Below are 25401 nucleotides of genomic sequence, written 5' to 3'. Positions count from 1 at the left end.
TTAGATCTCACCTTTCATTTTTGACAGCTCCTTTGGAAAATGAAAGGTGGAATCTGATTGGCTGCTATGGGCAACTAAGCCACTTCTACTTTACACCAGTTTGATAAATGACCCCATTATGTCTACTGGGGGTCACTATTTTTTCAGCAGTATAGTACCTGGGACATAGGGGAGCACAGTGGGCACGGTATTGGGAGTGGCAGCAGGATGACATTGTTGGTACACCTAGGGTGGGGAGATTGATGGAAAAATTAAGAAATCTAACATGTTTGTGTAACAAACTCTGTAGAGAAGAGATGCGGCTGAAAGCATTTGTCATGGTGGTCTGGGTCAGACGCAGGAGAAGAGGAAAGAGAAGGTCTACATGACAGCAGATGTCCCTGGATGTAAGAGGCATGTGGTGCTGTATTCTCCTCCAAGTCTTTTTTTATTATAATTATATGCATTTTAAATTTGGCAAATTTGTAACAGCCCAACTTTCTGTGTACAGATAACGTAGTAGATGTTCCCTGCAGTCCTATGTAACACCCCACATAACACAATAATTTACTGTGTTATGTAGGGTGTTACATAGGACTGCAGGTAACAGCTATGACATCTGTACTCAGAGAGTTATGAGATGGTGGGGGTCCGATGCCTGGCACCCCCGCCAATCCACTGTCTGCTGCCAGACCTTTCATTCCACAAAATGCAGAAAGTACACAGCCAGGATCTGCAATTTGGGGACCACAAAACACAGTACGGCCGTGTGCACGAGGCCTAATATTGTGAATGCCAAGTGTTACAGAAAACATCCACGGTAATGGCTCTATCCACATGTAGTTCAAACAATATACATTTTTTCTAAAGCAAAACATGCTTTGGGGAATCTGCCCCTTCTTCAGATACACAAGATGTATAGACACATGGTACTATACATTGAATGTATATAGAAAAATAGTGCCAATACACTGAACAGGTGGTCAGGATACAGAGTGTCTGATGTATAGAAATATAATGTATCAATGCAGAATATGAGTACAGAAACATTGATTCAAGTGTTGATAATTTAATAAATAGTTCTGTGTAACTATGTATATAAATAAATAAATAAATGGTCTGACTATTGCTTGGCCAAAGGCCATTGGCCTATTTGGTCACATGCTTTTCTCCCCTACCAATTCAAGGCTCTGACATCTGCTTAATATGCGCATATGCAGTGGGTCCTGGCCAATTACTTTCTGAGGCAGGTCACTTCTGAGGCCAGTGATTGGCTAAGCAGGCCATTCCTGGCATCGCCAGCATGCCGAGCAGGGACAGAGAGTGGAGAACAGCAGGGAATCCGCAGCAGCGGGGGGGGGCGGAAAATTACTAAAGTTGAGCATCCGTTTTTTTCGTGTTTATTAGTGCCTACAAGCCACCTGCCACCAATATGTATTGTGTTGAAATATCTGTGGCTCAGAAGCCCCATACTTAAAAAAAAATTCTCTAGGATTTCTAGGTGTGTTGTATTAAAATACCTGTTTACCATATACTATATGTAAAATACTGGAAGAATGTCATAGTGCTGGGAAAGTCCAGTCACACTAAACGAAAACCACTATATTCAGTAGCAATTAATAATTACTCTGAGAGAGAAAAAAAAAGATCTAAAGATAAACTTTCCTTATTGTAATCCTTCTTATTCCTTATCAAGAATTTTGTCTTTGATTTCTATAGACTGCTCGATGATACCATAGAATGTTTTTCTTTTCTTTGCCCTATTCGTGACATTTTTGCAATTTAACAGTGTGCAAAGTATGCATGTCTACGATGGGCTATTTATTGGTTATCACTTCTTGTTACTGTGGAGCTGCAGACACTCAAGGAGGAGAGCAAGCAAATGGAAATGTCTATGACACTATAGCACCGGCTGCACAATTAATGTGCTGTCTAGCCTTAAACGGATTGTTTAAATTACATTTTTATGTTAAACATATTTATTTAGAAATTTTGATTACGTTATTTTTAATTTTCCATGCCATTAATCTATAAACATAAAATCCTGAAGTTTTGATACCGGCCACTAAACCTGATAATAGGTACCACTTCTTGGTCTGTACAGATCACTTTACAGCAATGATCTGCTTATCATTATAGTCAGGATCACAATGACAGATCTTACCTCTGTGTATAGATTACACAGGATCTACAATTCACAATAGATTATATCACAGCCCCATGGGATGTCATTGTGGCAAGGGCATAAGCAAGATCCGATGAGACACATTCAGAGAGGGAACTGCGGGCATTTCAAAGGTTGAATACATTTTGATGTTTTAAGCAATTTGAAGCCTCCTGTCCCATTATACTTAACATCAGTAAGCCCCCGGGCCATATACCCTACAGGGAAATTTCCCAGTAGGTTGATGCCCAGGGGGGTGCTTAACCTGTTTTCAACTACTAATCTGATACTGATTTTTGTTGCCGAGGATTTTGCTGCGTGAACCTAGCTTCAGAGATGGCCGACCCTCTAGATCCCTCGCTATGACTCAAAGCCACTAATAAACAGTACCACTAGCCAGGTACATAATGGTCTGATGCTCTGAGCATTAATTAATGCTGATGCTAAGAGCATCAGGTACTTATGCACCAAGTAAGAAGCCACAGGTGCCCTCCTGAATTCAACATGGCTTGTGCTGTCCCTGCCTACTTATGGCTTGTGCTGTCCCTGCCTACTTATATCTTGTGCTGTCCCTGCCTACTTATATCTTGTGCTGTCCCTGCCTACTTATGGCTCGTGCTGTCCCTGCCTACTTATGGCTCGTGCTGTCCCTGCCTACTTATGGCTCGTGCTGTCCCTGCCTACTTATGGCTCGTGCTGTCCCTGCCTACTTATGGCTCGTGCTGTCCCTGCCTACTTATGGCTCGTGCTGTCCCTGCCTACTTATGGCTCGTGTTGTCCCTGCCTACTTATGGCTCGTGTTGTCCCTGCCTACTTATGGCTCGTGTTGTCCCTGCCTACTTATGGCTCGTGTTGTCCCTGCCTACTTATGGCTCGTGTTGTCCCTGCCTACTTATGGCTCGTGTTGTCCCTGCCTACTTATGGCTCGCGCTGTCCCTGCCTACTTATGGCTCGCGCTGTCCCTGCCTACTTATGGCTCGTGTTGTCCCTGCCTACTTATGGCTCGTGTTGTCCCTGCCTACTTATGGCTTGTGTTGGTCCTGCCTACTTGTGTTGCCCCATCTTCTGACAATTTGGGCTCTATTTTATATAGGGCCCTCAAATTCTCCCCCTATAGATAATGTCAGGGGAGAGAAGAAGAAGACAATCCTTTTGTTCTTTTGGGAGATAAGTGACTCCTGGCAGCAGCTTTCTCTTCTCTCTCCATAGAACGCACATATACTCTCAGATGAACTGAGTGTGCAATCATATAGGGGAGTCAGGAGAAAGAGCTGTCGATCAAATCAGTTTGTCCGACAGCTAATTAAGGTGTATGAGCATCTTTAGTGCAGGGTCTGAGAAAACATGCAATAGATAAGTATGATAGATACTACTAAACTGCTATACTTTAACCCAGTACCAGTGCATCATATCTAGGGTGATTGACAAGCGCTCCATGATCATTGGCCCAAGGGTCAAAATTACTCTCGGTCCATCCCTAACTTAATACCCACTTATCCCAGGATACATGCTCTGTCAAGACTAGACTTATACCAGGCAGACAGCAGTGAGAGGTTAGGTGATTGATATCAACAGTATTGTAACGAGACCAAATTACAGACCGACAGCTATCTCCACCAACTCCCTCAAACACATTCGGTTCTGCCGAACATGTATATGTATTCAATGGGGAGAATGGAGGACGCCGTTGGCAGACACTTCTGGCAGTGACTTATCTCCTGGGAAAACAAAAGAATTGTCTGAAAATATTCACTTCGCCCGATTCTTCTCTCCCCTGACAGATGATGTCGGGAGCTCTCCATGTATTAGACAGTCAGCCAAACAGTCATTCTCGGCGGGCTCGGCCAATAGTACACTAATATGTATGGAGACCTTAAAAAGAACCTGTCACCAGGAAAATGCATTGTAATCTGTCAACTCCATGATATAGAGCAGGAGGAGCTGAGCAGATTGATATATGGTTTTATAGGAAAAGATTCAGCAACACTTGCATTTCCTTTATTAAATCTCTGCTCCTTCTGGGCTTTGTACAGGAGGTGGTCCTATATGTGACCGCCTCTTGGACTTTAAAGACCCAAATGAGCAGAGATTTAAATGAATAAATTACAACTTATACTGAATCTTTTCCCATAAAACTATATATCACTCTGCTCAGCTCCTCCTGCTCTATAACATGCTGCCTGCAATTTAGACACCATGTCCACCATGACAGGTTCCCTTTAAGGCTGTCGAGTCAAATCATGAGGCAATCTCCATTGTATGGTCTAGCATAAGACCTTTGATTACGCTAAATAGGACTATTCATAGTATATATCTTGCCTTACATTGGGCTAGGTCAGTGATAGGCAAACTGCGGCTCTCCAGCTGTTGCAGAACTACAACTCCCAGCATGCAAAGACTGCCTACAGCTTTCAGCCTACAGCAGGGCATGGTGGGAGTTTTAGTTTTGCAACAGCTGGAGAGCCGCAGTTTGACTATCACTGGGCTAGGTCATTTATAAAAAAAATTGGGGGGGTCCTAAACCCCTAAGTGACAATGACACATAAGACAATAGTATTACCAACAGTTTGACAGCAAATGAAACATAGGTCTAACTTCCGTTTCATACGCTTTAAAAAATGTCAATAAAAATGACCGAAATGTGAAACAACAGAAAACATAATCATAAAAAATTGGTAGACATGTTATATTTGATTAGTATTATGGTATGGATGCAGCTTAGGGTGCATCCATATGGGGGCGCCCTTGTCCTTATACATTATCCCCCCCCCCCCCCTTAAAATGTGAAGTGGAATCCATATTCCCTCCTCCCTCCCCCAAAAGTATCTATTCTCCCTCAAAGCCGCTTAGGCTAGTTTCACACATGTGGTCTGAATTCCAGCAGGCTGTTTTGGCAGAGAACCGGATGTTGACAGAATGTTCGCCAGCCCCATTAAAGGGAACCTGTCATCACCTTTATGCTGCCCATACTAACGGCAGAATAAAGTAGAGACGGGAGAGTTGATTTCAGCGGTCTGTCATTTAAAAGTTAAATGTAAGTGGTTGCCGAGAACCAACATCACAATCATTGCAGACTGGGCCTGGAAAAGAGTCACGGCCACCTGAGAAGAGTCATGGTTATTCCTGCCCACCTGCTGATGACTGACAGACAGTCTTCTACCTAGTTTTCTCCCTTTCTCTTTAGGAGAGAACTGTCAATCATCAGCAGATGGGCAGGAGAGCAGAAGATTAGGAATAACCAGGACTCTTCTCGGGTAGATTTGACTCTTTTCAAGGCCTGGGCTGAAATGATTATGATGCTGGTTCTCAGCAACCACTTACTTTTAGCTCATGAGTGACACAGCGCTGACATCAGCATTTCTGTCCCTCAGTGAGGTCAGCATAAAGTTGATGACAGGTTCCCTTTAAGTATAATGGGGTCGGTCGGAGATCCAGACGCATTCTGGATCGGTCAGACACAAACCGCTGCATGCTGTGGTGAGCAGGTGTAATTACAAGCTGTCCCTTTCATTTCATTGGTATGGCTCGTTCCTTTTCAAGTGTATAGGAATGAGCTGTCCTATTGAAATAAAAATACCGGAAAAGCCCTTTAAGGAGACCAGTCCTGTATGGAGACTTACTCAAAGTACTTCTTGGTATGGATACGTATTGACAATGCTCCATGGGAAACTAATGCCCAAAAAGGTATCTTCCAAGAAAGAGAGCCATCTCGCCAGCGCTAACTAGTGGAAGTTGCTTCTTATGAGTCAAAATCCAACTTTACAGCAAGCCTTGGAATATATATATATATATATATATCTATATATATATATATCTATACATATATATATATATATATATATATATATATATATATATATATAAAAGGGAATATAGCCAGACGAGATAAAGCCAAAGAAAATGATGATAAATTCCATTAACTATATAGTAGAGGACCTTCTGGCAATATATACAATGTAAATGCTATAAACCTAATCTCTATATACCTTATTATTCAATAGCTACCACAAATGATATATGCAATATTTAACACCACCAAATGCTACATAATATAATAAATGGAATGCAGTATAACAATGTCACAAATATGACCTCAGCCGACTTTGTCATGAAACCTTATAGGCTTTGTGAAAAAAAAAAAATCCTTAGGTTGCTTTATTAAATTAAAAGCTGAACAGCAAAGTGGGCTGATAAAATATGGAGTAATTATAAGTGTAAGCAACATAGAAACGTGAGATAAAATAAATCGGCAGTTTCTGAACCATTAAAATTCACTGTAACCACTAATTAGATGAAAACATTAAGGCGAAGGTTACAGAAATGAAATCAAGAGGAGCAGTTTTATTCTTTCTCCTATGAAAATAATTATAGTGTTATTTTCAACCCAAATGCGCTGAAAAATAAAACCTATTAAAAGAAAAATATTTTGAAAGGGTTGTTAAAATATTGTTTGTGCTAAAGAACAACAAATTTCACCCATAGTAAAATTATAAAAGCGTTTCCATATTTACAAAAAATGTGGATATATTTCATACTGATCAATATAAACTAAGCTTGTTTTTGTAGCAGATATCCAAGGGGAAGAAGCCTAAATTGTAATATTTTTTATAGAATTTTTTTTTCTTTTTAGAATTTACATACACTCCCAGGAGCTCAAGAACTGACTGTGAATAATAGGTAGTCAACGCTCCGGAATACAATTATTAACACATTTTAAAGCAGAGAAACCTTAAAGGGATTGTGTCACCATTAAATGCTATTTTCATATAATTCAGCATGAAAAAAATAATTACTTATGTCATTTACTCTCGGTTTACAAAAATGCTCCAGTTGTGAGATATTCTCTTTACTTCATTATAATGGTGCCCCTGGTGTTTAATCTGTATAGTAATGTGTGCGTCCACCTACTCAGCTGGATGAGCATGGTCACACTGTTCTATCCTTCAATTACCACCAGCTGTATCTACTGAAAGAAGCTGTGACAGTTACAGAGAGAACTGCAGCAGAAAGGAAACACCCCTGAGCAGTGATAGGGACAGGGCTGCAGCAGAAAGGAAACACCCCTGAGCAGTGATAGGGACAGGGCTGCAGCAGAAAGGAAACACCCCTGAGCAGTGATAGCGACAAGGCTGCAGCAGAAAAGAAACACCCCTGAGCAGTGATAGGGACAGGGCTGCAGCAGAAAGGAAACACCCCTGAGCAGTGATAGCGACAAGGCTGCAGCAGAAAAGAAACACCCCTGAGCTGTGATAGGGACATGGCTGCAGCAGAAAGGACCGCCCCATGAGAAATGACCCATCCCCTGAGTTGCCAACCTTTAGAAAATCCGGGGGATGTGTATGGTGGCAGGTCAGCCGGCATCTGTTCAAGCAAACGGGGTCCCTTGTTGCTTTTGAGATTAGCGGTATCAGAGGAGTACACATTTATGGGACAATTGAGGCAGAGCTGTCATATGGGTGTGTTGTAGGTGCAAATATATGTGTATAGCCAGCTTTAGGCCTCTTGCATATGAACGTATTTTCATTCCGTGTCGGTTCCATTATTTTTGCGAATCGTATTCGGAACCGTTCATTTCAATGGGTCCGCAAAAAAAACGGAAGGTACTCCGTGTGCATTCCGTTTCCGTATTTCCGTTCCGCAAAAAAATAGAACATGTCCTAGCATTACGGACAAAGATAGTACTGTTCTATGAAGGGTCAGCTGTTCCGTTCCGCAAAATATGGAATGCACATGGATTTCATCTGTATTTTTTGCGGATCCGTTTTTTTGCAGACCGCAAAATACATACGGTCATGTGCAAGAGGCCTTAGTTTGCAAATATATTTTTATCATTGCTTTAAAATTTATATTGAATTGATTTAACTTGGAAACTTAGCAAGAATGACAGCATCTACAAATGTCAAATCTAGTGTCTTCCTGTGTGGCAGTTGGAACTTCAGAGCAGCTCATCCCCTAGAGCCAGGGTGCCATTGCTACCTTTGCAACATCTATGTGAAGTAAAGGTCAAAAGGCAGGTAGCATTCACTGACTGACTCGGCATTCACTGACTGCAGAGGCATCCAATTCCCATGTCCAATTTAGGAGATGGGGCATCATTTCCTTCCATGCACCCCCAGGGACAACTCCTTTTAAATAGTTATGGAATAATAGCATTTAAGGAAATTCCTTAAAGGGGTTTTCTCATCTCAGACAATGGGGGCATATCGCTAGGATATGCCCCCATTGTCTTATAGGTGCGGGTCCCACCGCTGGGATCCGCACCTATATCGAGAACGGAGCCCCGAAAGTGAAGGAGAGCGCACTGCGCATGCGCAGCCGCCCTCCATTCATTTCTATGAGGCCGCCGAAAATAGCCGAGCTATTGTCATCTGCCCCATAGAAGTTTATGGGAACATGGGGCGCGCATGCGCGGCTCGCTCCAATTCACTTCTGTGGGAGAGGCGGGGATTAGCGCTTGGTGGTGGACGGAACCCAGGAAATCTGGGGTCCTCCAGCCACAGCGCTCCCCGCTCCGTTCTCAATATAGGTGCGGGTCCCAGTGGTGGGACCCGCACCTATCAGACAATGGGGGCATATCCTAGCGATATGCCCCTATTGTATAAGATGGGAATACCCCTTTAAATATAATTTAACAAAATTAATCTGTGGAGCACGTGGCAGCAGAGCATTGGTCCTTTCAACACCAAAACCAGAACCATTCAGCACCACAATTCTACTGGACCACCAAGGCCGGCGAGGGTCAACCTTTTAGAGGCAGAGTTCCCAAACTGCAACCCAAAACCCACTTTTTTATCGCAAAGTGCCAACACAGCAATTTAACCTGAATACCAATACAGTATATCTTCCATGTACTTTATCATTTACCTATAATAGCCGCCTACATTCAGTGCGCTGCCTGTGCCGTTCATAGTGCGCCTGCGCTGATGATTGCAGGAAAGGTCTAAAGCATATTGGTACACCATAGACTTTTTCCAGGGTGTGGGTGCCCACAGAGAGGGCTCCGAGTGCCACCACTGGCACCCATGTCATAGGTTTGCCACCACTGACCTAGGTCTTACTGGAATTTTCCAAGTAAAATCTTACATATCATTATTCTGAGGGCCAGGAAGAGGCTTAAAGGGGATGTCCATGATTAGAAAAACATAGCTACTTTCTTAAAGATGCAGTGTCAATCTTGTCCATGGCTTGGTATTGCACTCAGCAATACACACAATCTGAGGACAGGTATGGCACTGCTTGCGGAAGAAAGTAAACATGCTTTACTGATCCTTTACAGCCCTGGTAACTTGTAAATGTTTAGCCCCGCGGAAAACTCTGTGAGGCTACTTTTACATCTGCGGCACTGCGATCCAGCCGCCAGTTCTGGCAGAGAATGTCGACAATTGGCCGGATACAAAGCGCAGCATGCAGCAGTTTGTGTCCGGCCAGTTCTTAGCATTTTTGCCAGAATGCGGCTTCATCTCCGCCAGACACCATTATACTTAATACATACCGGTTGCATCTGGCAGTGACGGATCCGGATTCGATTCTGCCGAAACAGCCCGCCGGAATACATTCCGCAGCATAACAAGGGCCCTGCCTACTGATGTCTTATGTGTCCTCCATTCTGATAATGCCCAGTACAGTACTGACTGAGGATCTTATGTGAAATGTCGGCCCCAGCAATCAATAACCTTTATGATCGTCAAATCTTTTATCGTTTGTAATAGGTTCGCAATGGGAAATGTATTCTGTGATACCTGCACAAGAAGAAGCTAGAACAGTGTGTACACAGTGTTTATGTGGATGAATAATGATGTCATTAAATGTAACAGAAAATCCTGACACTGCTACTTCAATTGCTACAACTCATATATATGATGACTGTACTTATGGCGCGCCTCCTCCTACAAAGCCATGACTTAAATTGATGATGAAATTTTTTTATATATTTAATCAGAGGAAATCGTTTCACTTGAAAGATATTGCAGCTGAACTTCCTGGGATTGGTGCTTCAGAAGCTATTTACCGTAAGTCTAAGCATAGACTACGCTCCGTCTCCTTCCTTCTGTAGTCTGCATCGGTGGCCTTGGTGTACGGCAGCTAGGAGAATGAATACGTGTTGTAACGCAAGAGCAAAGAACCGGACTTCACCTTGAGTGGTCGCCTTTCCTAATTACTAATGAACACTGTTGATACTCAGTTACCCCCGAGACTTAAAATAAGGCTTGAACTGCATAACTACTGTAAAGTTGCAAAAAATAGACTAGATGCTGGAAGAAACAATTGTGAACAGCAACCAGAATACAGAACAAGAGGCAAAATATAGCCTGGCAACCAGAATGAAGTTAGGCCTGGAAATATAAAGGCTAAACAATCATCAACTCCAGCCTAATTAACCAGGCCAAGCTAGGCAATAACCAAATCTAGAATCAGGTGCAAGGCAGATGAATAGCAGCAAGGGTAGTATCGAGGTGAACATAAAGCAGCAGGGAGACGCTGCTCATAACAGGATGACAATACAGAATACATGAGCCCAGTGGACAGAGCGCACACCCTGCCCCATATCACATTTTTGGCTAGACATGAGGTTGAATTCTAAAAATGGGGTCAAAATTATTATTTATCAGAAAGTCCAACTGAAATAAGAAAAGTTTCCAGCCATTTTTAACCTGGACTTTTATACATAAACTATACTTTTATACATAATTACATTACCGCACTGTGTCACATAAATTCTAAAGAATTGCAGACATCGCGGCTTATGTCCAATTTTTTTTAAAGGGGTTGCCTGCTTTATTTATATCGATGACTTATCCTGAGGATAGGCAATAAACAGTTAGGAGCAGCACATCAGTACCTCAAGCTGGATTTTCAGAGTTGCAACAGCCAATCAAAGATTCCTGATCCATCGGAGTCAATACGATAAAGTCCACAAAAAAAGCGACGGCAGCATCTCCAATCCAACAGGCTTTATTCACACGTGGTGCATAGAACAGTACGAAAGGTCCACAAACAGCAATGTTTCGGCTACATAGAAGCCTTTTTCAAGCTATTTTTTAAGTGTCAGACAGGAGTATATAAAGCACACTTAGACCCACCTCCCATATCAATCTACCAATAACACGATATATTGCAACTTATTATCACCTGTGTTAATTAAAACCACCAATGGGCATTATACCCATCATAGACGTCCTCACCAATCAGTGATATATCCACTACCTCTGTAATGATGGCTGCAGTTGAGCGCTTGTAGCTCTTTTGGAGCGTGCGTATTACGATCAGGGGAACGCCAGGATGACATGGGAGCTTGCATGGTGGGATGCCCAGCTGCAGCCATCCTTACAGAGGTAATGGGTATATCACTGATTGGTGAAAGGTGATGACGTCTATGATGGGTATAATGCCCATTGCTGGTTTTAATTGACACAGGTGATAATATGTTGCAATATATCGTGTTATTGGTAGATTGATATGGGAGGTGGGTCTAAGTCTGACACTTTAAAAATAGCTTAAAGAAGACTACTATGTAGCCCGAAAAGTTGCTGTTTGTGGACGTTTTGTACTGTTCTATGCACCACGTGTGAATAACGCCTGTTGGATTGGAGATGCTGCCATTGCTTTTTTTGTGGACTTTATCCTCAGGATAGGTCATCAATATCAGGTTGGCGGGGGTCCAACTCCCGGCACCCCCACCTATCAACTGTTTGAAGAGAAGGCAGTGTTCGGCGAGTGCTGTCTTCCTTTTTTTGTTTACCTACTCGCCATAGCAATCGCAGAGACGCGCAGGTGTAATTACACCTAAGCCATACCATTCACTTCAATTGGATGACTCCATTCAAGTAAATAGGAAGGAGCGTCCCATGGAGTGAATGGGGCGGCTGAGATGTAATTACACTGCGTTTGAGACGGCAAGCAGGTAAACAATGAAGGGAAGGCAGCACTTAAATAAAAATAAATAAATAAAACGGGCAACCCCTTTAAAGGTTCTCCAACCTTCCATTAAAAATGAAGGGGGTTTCTCACTTCAGCAAATGACAATTATCTTGCAAAGTTAATACAAGGCACTCAGCAGGGCAGATGCGAGGTGTGACAATGTGGTCCCAGCCACCAGAGAGGTCAGCACTTTTTCCTATAGTGTACAAGCACGGCCACCGCTGATGGACTGCAGGATGGTCGTAACCCCTGGAAACGAGCAGTGTACAATGTGATGGAAAAATGAATCCAGCCAGCAAAGGAGGCAATATGGACAATCACAATACATTAGTAAGTGCCTTGTAATAACTTTATCTACATGATAAATGCCATTTTCTTGACTTGACACAACCCCTTTTAACGGCCGGAATAGCATTTAACATAAAAAGAGAGAGCCATTCACCTTCTCCCTGTTGCTCCGTTCCCATGCTGCTCCGGCACACGTCACCAGTGAGGGCAGCGAGTTGCTGCAGCGGTGGACATGTTGAGCGATGGGAAGTGAAAATACAGATCCAGTGACATCACTTAGATCTTCCTACCTCATTAGAGTTCACAACTTTCAAATTTAAAGTCTGAGGTTCCTTTTAAAGGGTGCGAGAGAGTGGGCAATGTTCGGGGCTCTGTCGGGATGGATGGTTGTTACTACGATTGATCCTCATACACTTTACTTGTTGATCGGCAGCACATATTTATAGATGGGCCATTGACAAACAAGGTTCTAAGTGCCACATAAAAATGCAATCACCCAACAAACAAAAATTTGACTGGAAAAGAGTGTTCATACAGATTTACAACTCTGATAATTTCCCTGACCCTCAGTACATAGGTAAAAAGGCCTTAAAGGGGTTGTCTGAGATTTTTAATTGATGACCTACCCTAAGCATCAGCTTTTTGAATAAGCCATGGTGCTCCGGTGAGCGCCACGACCTCTTCCTAAGCCATGTGATGTCACGTTCATTGGCCACACGGCCTAGGCGCAGCTCATTCCTATTCAAGAGAATGGACCTGGGCTGCAATACCAAGCACAGCTGCGAGGAGGCCACTGGTTATTTTCCTTTGACATAAGTTTTGGCTTGGGCTGCAGAAGCCACTGTCTCTCAATCATTCCTTTATAGGGTAAAAAGTGATATTGTGACGAGCATAAAAAATTCTAAAGTTGTTTGAATTATAAAATATTAAAGGGGTTCTCCACAAATAATATAAAATGGCTTCCGGCAACCTGTCTTAGAATATGAACATGACTGGTTGCCACCACTTGCCTAGCTGCCGAGGGGGCTGAGGCTTCATACCACTCTACACTCTGGCACTTCTATATATATTACACACTAGTGAGCGTTCCTGTCAGGCTGCTCAGCCATGATGGCATATCGTAGTCAGTATGATATCATCACCATCTGTTGTACAGCAGTGTAGTGATGCCCTGACCCCCACTAGGCAGCTCTACTGCTCACATTCTAGGACAGGTTGCTGGCGGCCATTATGAATCACTCCCAGAGAACCCCTTTAGGTAGCATGACTGTTTTACTGCTATTTGTACATGACTTAGCCCCAGCAGCTGAATATAATAAGGCAAACCACGTTTAGGGTATTTGTAGCTAAAGAAAGGGCATCCCCTTATTTGCTATAAAGACGTTTTCCAGGAGTAAATCTATAAATGTGGCCTTAAGACAAAAAAATAAGAAACTATGTAATATACTAAACTTTTTGAATTTATTATGGACCCCATCTTGGCTGCATGTGTCTTCTCCGCCACTCTTTACATCTATAGTGATGTCAGGTGACCACGGTGGCCAATCACTGACCATCCTTGTGAAGTTCCCCTTTTATGTTTCTGCTGTGGTCACTGATTTGTTTTCACTTTTGGAGGGACAACCAGGGACACAGTTTTACATGCTAGAAAACCCTATTTACCGGAAAAAAAAACATTAAGGCCTAGTTCACACAAATGTATGGCTTTTATAGTTTTTTGCGGTCCATTTTTCACGGATACGTTGTTCCGTTTTTGAGTTCCGTTGTGTTTCCGTTTCCTTTCCGTTTTTCCATTCCGTTTTTCCGTATGGCATATACAGTATACAGTAATTACATAGAAAAAATTGGGCTGGGCATAACATTTTCAATAGATGGTTCAGAAAAAACGGAACGGACACGGATGCATTTCCGTATGTGTTCAGTTTTTTTTGCGGACCCATTGACTTGAATGGAGCCACGGAACGTGATTTGCGGGCAATAATAGGACATGTTCTATCTTTCAACGGAACGGAAAAACTGAAATACGGAAACGGAATGCATACGGCGTAAATTCTGTTTTTTTTTGCGGAACCATTGAAATGAATAGTTCCGTATACGGAACACAAAAAAAAACGGCCCGTACACTCGCAAGAAAAACGTTCGTGTGAACTAGGCCTAAGACTAATGCCTCTGCACACAAATGTTGTGCATCTGTTCCGTGCATTGGGGACCGCAATTTGCGGTCCCCAATGCATGGGCAACGTCCGTGCGGCCGCCGGGACGGATTGAGACCTATTTAACTTGAATAGGTCCGTGAACTGTCCGCACCGCAAAAAAATAGAACAAGTGCGGAGGCACGGACAGAAAAACCACGGAAGCACTCCATAGTGCTTCGGTGGGGTTCTAATCCGTGCTTCCGTTCCGCACCTCCGTGATTGTGGACCTATTCAAGTGTACGGGTCCGCATCCGTGATGCAGAGTGCACACGGGCCGGTGGCCGTGTTTCGCGGACCCGCCGTATGCGGGCCGCAATACGGCCACGGGCAAGCAACGTTCGTGTGCAAGATGCCTAACATTGTAGCTCCTCCGCCGGAAACAGCTGATTGAGGAGAGGAAAGTGCACTCCCCCCCTTCTGTCACCTCTCAACAAGGTATCATTATTCTATAACATTTCACGCTAAGAAATTGTATAAAACATCAGTCAAACCTCATCGAAACCCAAAGCAAAACACATCAAGACATAAACAAAAATCAAATCGCCTTATTAAAAAATAATCAAAAACTTTCATTCTGCAAAGAGAAAGTATCCGCGTCCAGCACACTCACAATACACGTCGTTCCCTTTAAACTACAACAGAGACATTCCAGACGCAAAAGATGAAAAATAGAATGACAAATCCCTCCTCCCCCCCAGGTAAAAAAACAAACAAAAAAAAACCAGAATAAAGAATTGAACTTCTTGCGGTGCTTACTGTGGCCAGTGGATTACTCAGGAAGTAGCCATTATTGAGCAGGCTGGGCGCTCCAGAACAAGGCGAGAGAGGTCTTCAGTGAGGAAGGAAGGATGAAAGAACACATATTATTATTATGTCCTACTTTTCCTGACCCCAGAGGTCAGCAGATGTCTCAGGGAGCGTTATATTAAATGCAGGCGAGCAGAAGCCATTGGCAATGATCTGCTTGTTTGCACAACAAGTATGCATTTAATGCAATCCGCTTCTTGTGTCTCCCTGCCTGTGTGTGTCTCTCTCTCACTCAGAACATGGCTGTCTTATTCAGAGATTAGCAATTATTGTAATGAGACACTGTCGGATGAGGGTCAAATAGTGCTTCCTGCAGTTTACACATCTTGATTTCCTGGTAAACAGACTGAAAGGCAGGTGGAGCAGTAGGATTAGCTGCACAGGGATAGTGCTCACATCAGCACAACTCAGCTAGGCGGGTGAGATGGTGAAGTGTGCAGCTCTCATACATTCGGTTTAAAGAAGGGGGGCGGAAAAAAAAGAAAAAAGGAGAACAAAAAAAAAAACGTTATAGGCTCTCGCAGCAGGAAAGTGCATTCAGGACACAGCAAGACAATGGTTTCTGTCTGTGTGCACACAAGAGCATAGACTCGCACACAGGACCAAGCTACCGAGCTAGTAATTGGGTGTGTTTTACAGCCCTGTATCTCTGCCTTCTGTCTGTTCTTGTGTATATGACATGCCAGGGGCAGCTCGGGTTACACAGATCTGGGCGAAATCCATTCTGGCTGGGTTCGCACACAATTTCGTTCCTTTCTACAGTCATCATTTTCAACACTATGATGAACAGTGATCATTAGGAAATTTTTGTAACAGCTAATACCGCCGATTAGGACGCAGCAATTTTTTGCAACCATCAATCACTGTTAGTTCACGCACCATGGCGCGATATGGTTCCGTGTTGTATGGATGTCCGTAGAGTGCTACAGTGCTGTAATCTCCTCTAGAAGCAATTCTTCTACGAGAAAATAGGATGCCCCACAGACGCACCATACAGTGGCACACAGAGTAGTTATACAGACCTATAGGGACTATAAGGTCTGGCCACGCAACTTTCCCATCTATAAGGCTACTTTCACACTTGCGTTCGGGGTTCCGCTTGTGAGTTCCGTTTGAAGGCTCTCACAAGCGGCCCCGAACGGCTCCGTACTGCCCCAATGCATTCTGAGTGGATAAGAATCCGCTCAGAATGCATCAGTCTGGCAGCGTCTGTCCTCCGCTCAGCAGGCGGACACCCGAACGCTGCTTGCAGCATTCGGGTGTCCGCCTTGCCGTGCGGAGGCAAACGGATCCGTCCAGACTTACAATGTAAAGTCTGGACGGATCCATCTGACTAACTTTCACACTTAGAATTTTCTCTGAAATATAATGCAGACGGATCCGTTCTGAACGCAAGTGTGAAAGTAGCCTTAGAGTAGAGTATCGGCCAGGTTTTTTAGGAAGACTTCAAGGATGGAGGACCCACAGGAGTTCTCTCAGGGGTGCACCCAGCCTTTCTGCTGCCTGAGGCAAAAACTAAAATCCCCCCCCCCCCTCCCCGTGCCAATTTCTTAACCTAACCCCTTTGCCACAATGAAAGCGCTCATTGCCCATGGCTCTTCTGCTGTCCCCTACCTGGTACTCATTGGTGGTGCACTCCTGAGTTCTCTACACTGGCAGCACGGTGGCTCAGTGGTTAGCACTGGTGCCTTGCAACGCTGGGGTCCTAGGGTTAAATCTGGCCATGGACAACATCTGAATGGAGTTTGTATGTTCTCCCCATGTTTGCGTGGGTTTCCTCCGACACTCCAAAGACATACTTATAGGGACCTTAGATTGTGAGCCCCATTGGGGACAGCTTAATGCTAATGTCTGTAAAGCTCTGCGGAATATAGCAACGCTATATAAGTGCGTAAAATAAGTAAATACACAAATATACTCTGCTTTGTCCAGACGAACTTCGGGCACAAGTCAACATAAATGCAGGAACAATTTTGCTCAGACAGCAGTTCTTTAATGATGAGGAGGTTGACATTATAGCGGGTTTTCACATAGGAACTTTCTTTGGCTACTTTTCCCTGTTCTCAGTTGGGCCCCACTCCGCTTAGCTGAAGGTCCCCAACTTGGGGTCATTCAGCCATCTGTGTGTTGCCCTGTCACGTCACGCAAATGGCAGCAAACAAGATCCACCATACGCTCAATACTGGTGCCAGCCCACCTTGGAGATGCAACGTCACCACACGTCAACACCCCACTCTAGTTAGTGAGGTCGGCACATACTCCTGTTAATCATGGCAGCTGGGGTCGATACTCGACAATTCCATATTGCTCAGAAGAGTACTACATACCCCATACCTTTCCTAACTTCACCACTAGACAGCCCCACTTTACCAAATGATCCTCAGGGTACTGTCAGCTCCCAGCTAACCCTGCTACAACGACAACCCCTATAGGCATTTCATGAAACATAATATCACTACACAGGCGAAAAGTGGACTAAATATGTAGTCAACATCCCTCAATATACAATCAGCAAGAGGGGAGTATTGAAACATAATGGGTATCTAATGGGTATCTCTTAAATGTCTAAACACCAAAAAATGTAATTGAAAAAAGAACGTCTACAAGGCCAGAAGTTGCATCAAGAGTGTAACGAGCCTGCGGGGCACCTACAGCGTGTCACACAACCATCAGATCACCTGTGGGGAGACCCTGCTCCAAATCCATATATCTGATTGAGGACATGCTTTGCCCCTCTATGGTGACAATAATTTTTTGACTAACCTGCCGAGCAGCAATTATATGTCCAAGACACAGAGTGACTACACCTCCACAGGGTAAGAGATTATCTTTTCTATCATGTATTTGGTTATCTTGTTTGGTTCAGGGGCAGAAGTAGTCGCAGCTTCGGCCTGACTGTGGTCTGATAAAGACATATTTTTTTAAATCTTTTTTTTTTCTCAATTACATTTTTGTGTTTAGACTTTAAAGAGATTTTGATGAAACATATCCTCGTAAAGGAGCACAGTAAGGTGGGACTTGCTTTCCACCCATCTTATACAAGGACCCTAAGGCTGGGTTTACAATGTGCACCACAAACTTACAAGTGTCCTGATATATATTTTTTTATGAGAAGGTTCATTTCAGCTTCACATTTACAAATAGTGTCTTCTCAGCCAAAAACCATTCATATCGCAATCCTGCTGGTAATGGCCATCAGCAAAACTGCTCTTGAGATGAACTTTACAACTGATGAAGCAGATTGCTTACCTATTAACATAGAAATGATATGTACAGATAGTGCTAGTCTTTTTGGCCTTGGCGGGCCAAGAGTCACCTGGATCTCCCAGGCACTAAAGGTCAAGTGCCCCTTACCAACCATTATGGCCATGGTACATTGGATTTGGATAAATAAAATGCATCTGGGGAGCAGTTCTACATTTCGGGAGCTATTTTATTGATCAAGGGGCTGGGCACAGGCTCTGGATAATGGCCTTTGGGTTCTGTCCTAATTCCCAAATGGTTAATCATCTCCTACTTTTTGGACATAATTGCCATAAAATACATAAACATTTATTTAGCCTGTACTGAAAACTTTGCTCATTTCCCGTACAGTCTGAGAGTTAGGGAACTCAAAGTATGACAATAAGCATGTTGTGACCAATGCATTTCCATTGTGTCCATCATCCTGAATGGACTGTGAAAAGCTGGTCAGCATTCGATCTCACTTATAGTGCTGCATCGGGAAAGGATAAATCCAATGCTCGATATAAAGAAGATCCCAGAAGCTGCTGTATAATCAGAGTAGACTTATATTTTATTATATTCAGCAAACATTACAGGACGCATTTCGGCCCATCTCAGCCTATTTGAAGACTGGGACGGGCCGAAACGCGTCCACTAATCTGTTTGTTGAATGCAATAAATTATAGGGTAAGTCTACTCAGACTATACAGCGGCTCCTGGGATCTTCTTTATATTGAGCATTATCTTGAATGGACGCCTTGTGGTATCCCAGAACCTCATAGCCAACAGGGAAGGCTTCTAGCAGTGGGTCCCCTCTTTTTGTTACCGAGGATGAGCTGCTAAGCGTTGTGCTATTTTCGTTTCCATCTTTTTAGCTGTGGTATTTTACTATAAATAAGCATAAAACAAGCAGCAAACAGGATTTAATCACACGTTACATAGCACAGAGGTTGTACTAATGACATCTTGAAATGCATTCATGGGGGATGGTGGTCACAATGACCAGTCAGGAGAAGAAAACAAAGACACAGAAAACACTGGGAGTATCTGAGCCGTATTAGCGCAGAGGCCCTCGCTACTTAATTATCTGGAATCTCATAGAGGTCGGATCACATCCCAGTTAACGATTAAATGATAATAACACAACCTACCGGGAGAAGAACACTGAAAGGACTATTTTTATCCGGCTTGGCTGGGGACTACTGTCTGCAACAAAATACCTAACAAGACACGATGGGAAGTCTCAGAAAAGTCAGTGATTCTAGATTTCTCAGTTAAATAAAAAAAAAAATCATTACTGACACTTTTTTTTAGAAGAGGTGGGGGGAATAAAGTAGACATACCGTAGGTTTATTGGAGTTTTCCTTTTGCGGAGGTAAAAGGCCCCATGTGTTCATACACCCCGTGCATACATTCCTGTATGAGAATTTGCTTTCACACTATAGCTGTGATGGCTGCAACAGCGCCACCTAGAGGCTGAAAGAATAACTGCCCTATGATATGCAGTGCACAGTAACAGTGACATTTTGATATCAGGAATTACAGTAAATCTAATTTCCCTTAGATGGGGTTGTTCCTCTATTATATTTCATTCAATGCATAGGTCATGAAAAATGAACACCATTTACTAACTGTTAAAAAACGATCCAGTAAAGAGTTATGATATCTTATAGGTAGCATGGCAGTATAACTGAAAAGACTCAGACTACCGTGTCAGCTGCCAGAGGGCTATGGAGACTGATTTTGTTCAGAATACCCTCCCAGCATCACAGATTAGAAGAGATACCAATGGGGACACATGAGGTAAACAAATTATTATATTCGGCTAGAAAAAACATAAATAAATAAATAAATAAATAAATCTGCCACCAGTTTCATGCTGCCCTCACTTTCAGGTCCTATCAGTTCCAGCATATGAGTCTCCATATTGATGAGCTCAGGGCTCTCCCCGCCTCTGACTGACACTTGTTTTTCCAACTGTATCAGCAGCAGGTGGGCGGGGACAGCCAGAAGCTCATGAATATTCGGGACTCATCATTATGCACTGGTTCAATACAAGATGTTGGCAAAACGGCTGGGTCAATTAAAGAGAGTGACCCAGCATTTTGCTAGGGTGATCTGTCACTTGTTTACATTGCCCTTAGTTAGGACACCCCAAAACTGGTGACAGATTCCCTTTATCTGCCATAGCCGCCGGGTGCCTGCTGTTTCATAATCTCTGTGATCAGTGGTAATACCCACTGCAGACATTTAACCACTCAGATTGCCATGGTCAAATGTGACCACATCATCTGAGAGTGCGCCAGAGCCTGTACTAGGCTTCCAGGTTCATTATTAGTATATCCCAGTTCAGGCCAGCAGGTGGCAGCACTGAGCTGTGATATAGTGATTTCTATATAGAATAACTAGCTGAAGACCCGGCATTGCTCGGGTATTTATTTATTGCAATTTTATATAAAAAAATAACAGTGACTTTCACAATGGCCGCCTCTTTAACAGTGACCGACCCTTTAACAGTGATTTTCACAGTGGTTGTCCCTTTAACAGTGACCAGCCCTTTAACAGTGACTTTTCCAATGGCCGCCCCTTTAACGGTGACCGCCCCTTTAACAGTGACTTTCACCGTGACCGCCCTATTAACAGTGAATTTTACAGTGGCCGTCCCTTTAACAGTGACCTCCACAGTGACCGCTCCTTTAACAGTGACTGCCCCTTTAACAGTGACTTTCACAGTAAACGCCCCTTTGACAGTGACTTTCACAGTGACCGCCCCTTTGACAGTGAACACCCCTTTAACAGTGACTTTCACAGTGGCCGCCCCTTTAACAGTGACCTCCACTTTAAGTGACTTTCACAGTAACCGCCCCTTTGACAGTGACTTTCACAGTGACCGCCCCTTTGACAGTGAACACCCCTTTAACAGTGACTTTAACAGTGACCGCCCCTTTAAAAGTGACCTCCACTGTGACCGCCCCTTTAACATAGACCGCCGCCCATTTAACAATGACCGCCCCTTTAACAGTTACTTTCACAGTGACCGCCCCTTTAACAGTGACTTTAACAGTGACTGCCCCTTTAACAGAGACTGTCACAGTGACCGCCCCTTTAACAGTGACCATCCCTTTAACAGTGACTTTCACAATGACCGCTGCCTCTTTAACAATGACCGCCTTTTAACAGTTACTTTCGCAATGACCGCCCCTTTAACAGTGACTTTCACAGTGACTGCCCCTTTAACACAGACTTTCACAGTGACCGCCCCTTTAACAGTGACTTTCATAGTGACCGCTCGTTTAACAGTAACTTTCACAGAGACCGCCCCTTTAACAGTGACTGTCCCTTTATAACAGTGACCTCCACGGTGACTGCCCCTTTAACAGTGACTTTAACACTGACTGCCCCTTTAACAGTGACTTTCACAGTGACCGCCCCTTTAACAGTGAATTTCACAGTGGCCGTCCCTTTAACAGTGACCTCCACGGTGACCGTTTCTTTAACAGTGACTTTCATAGTGACCGCCCCTTTAACAATGACCGCCCCATTAACAGTGAATTTTACAGTGGCCGCCCCTTTAACAGTGACCTCCACGGTCACTGTTAAAGGGGCGGTCTCTGTGAAAGTTACTGTTAAACGAGCGGTGACCTCTTTAACAGTGACCTCCACGGTGACCGCTCCTTTAACAGTGACTTTCATAGTGACCGCCCCTTTAACAGTGACTTTCACAGTAACCGCCCCTTTGACAGTGACTTTCACAGTGACCGCCCCTTTGACAGTGACCGCCCCTTTAACAGTGCCTTTCACAGTGGCCGACCCTTTAACAGTGACTTTAACAGTGACCTCCACGATGACCGCCCCTTTAACATTGACTTTCACAGTGACCGCCGCCCCTTTAACAATCACCGCCCCTTTAACAGTGACTTTCACAGTGACTGCCCCTTTAACACTGACCGCCCCTTTATAACAGAGACTTTCACAGAGACCACCCTTTTAATAGTGACTTTTACAGTGACCTTACCTTTAACAGTGACCGCCCCTTTAACCATGACTTTCATAGTGACCGCCCCTTTAACAGTGACTTTCACAGTAACCGCCCCTTTAACAGTGAACTCCACGGTGGCCGCCCACTCCACAGCGTCCGTCCCTTTAACAGTGAACTCCACAGCACCTGTCTGTTTAATAGTGGCCCCTGCCCCCATGCATGTAGCAGTGTAGTTGTGCCGTCATACGTCATATGACTGAATATTTCAGAACCTGCGACTTGCTAAAACCTGTGATCAGTTGTTATGGCAACCTGGAGTAGGATCTGCGAGCTTCTATTGGCTGATAAGGGACATGTGACCGTGTAAATGGCAGTTAGGATTTAAAGGGGTTGGCCACTATATAAGTACTTTCCACTATATAGAGGGAGGTTGGGTAAAAAAGAGTTTGCTAATATACTTAATAAAAAAAATCAGAATGGTAATGTTTTTATATGGAGCCCCGCCCCCTCAGCCCCGCCCCCTGTGTGCAGCCAGTTCGTCCATGGCTTTATTCTAACTGCACATGCGCTACTTTTCCTAATAAGAGCAGCGCATGCCCAGTCTGCCCCTGCCACTGGCGCTCTCCCTGCTCCGACTCTGCCTCTACAACCGGCTTATTCCTGTCAGCGTTCGGAGCGGGAAGGAAATTGCATCTAATGATTGCAAGTTGTGGTCCACTTGGGGACCTAACAAAGCGTAAAAAAAATGTAAAAGAAAAGTTTTAATTATATAAAAAAAATATATAACAAAAAATGAATAAATAAATCACCCTTTCCCCAAAATAAAAATAAACACAAAAAAATAACATAGTGGACATCACCACATGCAAAAACACCTGTATTATTAAAACATTTTAAAAAAAAGTTAGCCCATACGGTTAATGGCATAATGGAAAAAAAAAAATTTATGGCCAATGCACCATTTTTTCATCACTTTATTTCCCAAAATAATTTAATACAAAGTGATTAAAAAGTCATACACACCCTAAAATTATTGTCAAAAAGTACGGATTGTGCCACAAAAAATGAGCCCCCACATATCTCAGTAGACATAACTATATTAATCCCTTCAACCCCGGGCCTGTTTTTACCTTCCTGCCCAGGCCTTTTTTTAGCACACCTGACATGTGTCACTTTATGTGGTGATAACTTTAAAACGCTTTTACTTATACAGGCCATTCTGAGATTGTTTTCTCGTCACATATTGTGCTTCATGACAGTGGTAAAAATAAGTTAAAAAAAAACAAACATTTTTATTCATTAAAAAATACAAAATTTACCCAAAATGTAGAAAAGTTAGCAAATTTCAATTTCTCTACTTTTATAATAGATAGTAATACCTTCAAAAATAGTAATTACTTTACATTCCCCCCCCCCCCCATATGTCTACTTAATGTTTGGATCATTTTGAAAATGACATTTAATTTTTTGGGGACGTTAGAAGGCTTAGAAGTATGGAAGCAAATCTTGAAATTTTTGGGAAAATTTCCAAAAGCCACTTTTTAAGGACCAGTTCAGGTCTTAAGTCACTTTGTGAGGCTTACATAATAGAAACCACCCAAAAATGACCCCATCTTAGAAACTACACCCTCAAGGTATACAAAACTGATTTTACAAACTTTTTTAACCCTTTAGGTGTGCCTCAAGAATTGATGGAAAATGGAGATGAAATTTCAGAATTTCACTTTTTGGCAGATTTTACATTTTATTCCATTTTTCCAGTAGCAAAGTAAGGGTTAACAGCCAAATAAAACTCAATATTTATTACACTGATTCTGCGGTTTACAGAAACACCCCACATGTGATCGTAAACTGCTGTACGGGAACACGGCAGGGCGCAGAAGGAAAGTAACGCCATATGGTTTTTGGAAGGCAAATTTAGCTGAACTGGTTTTTAGATGCCATGTCCCATTTGAAAGCCTCCCTGATGCACCCCTACAGTAGAAACTCAAAAAAGTGACCACATTTTGGAAACAACGGGATAAGGTGTCAGTTTTGTTGGTAATATTTTGGGGTACATATGATTTTTTATCGCTCTATATTACGTTTTTTGTGAGGCAAGATAACAAAAAAATGAATGTTTTGGCACCGTTTTAATTTTTTATTTTCACAGCGTTTAACCGAGGGATTAGGTCATGTGACTTTTTTATAGAGCAGATTATTACGCACGTGGCAATACCTAATATGTCTACTTTTTCTTATTTATTAAAGTTTTACACAATAATAGCATTTTTGAAACTGAAATAATGATATTTTAGTGTCTCATAGTCTGAGAGCCATAGCTTTTTTATATTTTGACTGATTCTCTCAGGTAGGGTCAGGATGAGGTAACGATCTGATTGGTACTATTTTGGAGGGTATACGCCTTTTTGATCACTTGCTGTTGTCATTTTTGTGATGTAATGTTTACACATTTTTCTTTTCTTTTTTTACGGTGTTCACCTGAGTGGTTAGGTCATGTGATATTTTTATAGAGCTGTTTGTTACGGACGTGGCGATGCCTAATATGTATTTTTTTTATGTATTTCACTTTAGCACAATAATAGCAGTTTTGACACAAAAAAAATGATGTTTTAGTGTCTCCATTTTCTGAGAGCTATAGTTTTTTTTTATTTTTTGGGTGATTGTCTTAGGTAGGGGCTCATTTTTTGCGGGATAAGGTGACAGTTTTATTAATACCATTTTGGGGGGCATACGCCTTTTTGATAGCTTGGTGTTGCACTTTTTGTGATGTAAGGTGACAGAAAAGGCTTTTTTTACACTGTTTTCATTGTATTTTTCTATAGTGTTTATCGGACAGGGTGGAT

At 42.9% G+C, this 25401-nt stretch overlaps 1 protein-coding gene across 1 annotated transcript in view; it reads right to left on the bottom strand.

Annotated features, from left to right (window-relative positions):
• Positions 1–15574, bottom strand: part of BAZ2B (bromodomain adjacent to zinc finger domain 2B) — a 172780-nt gene extending 157206 nt beyond the window's left edge. The window contains 1 exon segment of the mRNA XM_044302621.1: positions 15301–15574. The gene's annotated coding sequence lies outside the window, so the exon portion shown is untranslated.
• Between the last annotated feature and the right edge of the window lie 9827 nt (positions 15575–25401).

The sequence above is a fragment of the Bufo gargarizans genome, chromosome 8, assembly GCF_014858855.1.
Source record: "Bufo gargarizans isolate SCDJY-AF-19 chromosome 8, ASM1485885v1, whole genome shotgun sequence".
In the NCBI taxonomy this organism is placed as follows: domain Eukaryota; kingdom Metazoa; phylum Chordata; class Amphibia; order Anura; family Bufonidae; genus Bufo; species Bufo gargarizans.
The sequence above is the reverse complement of the archived record's forward strand: the minus strand, read 5'-3'. Positions and strand labels throughout refer to the sequence as shown.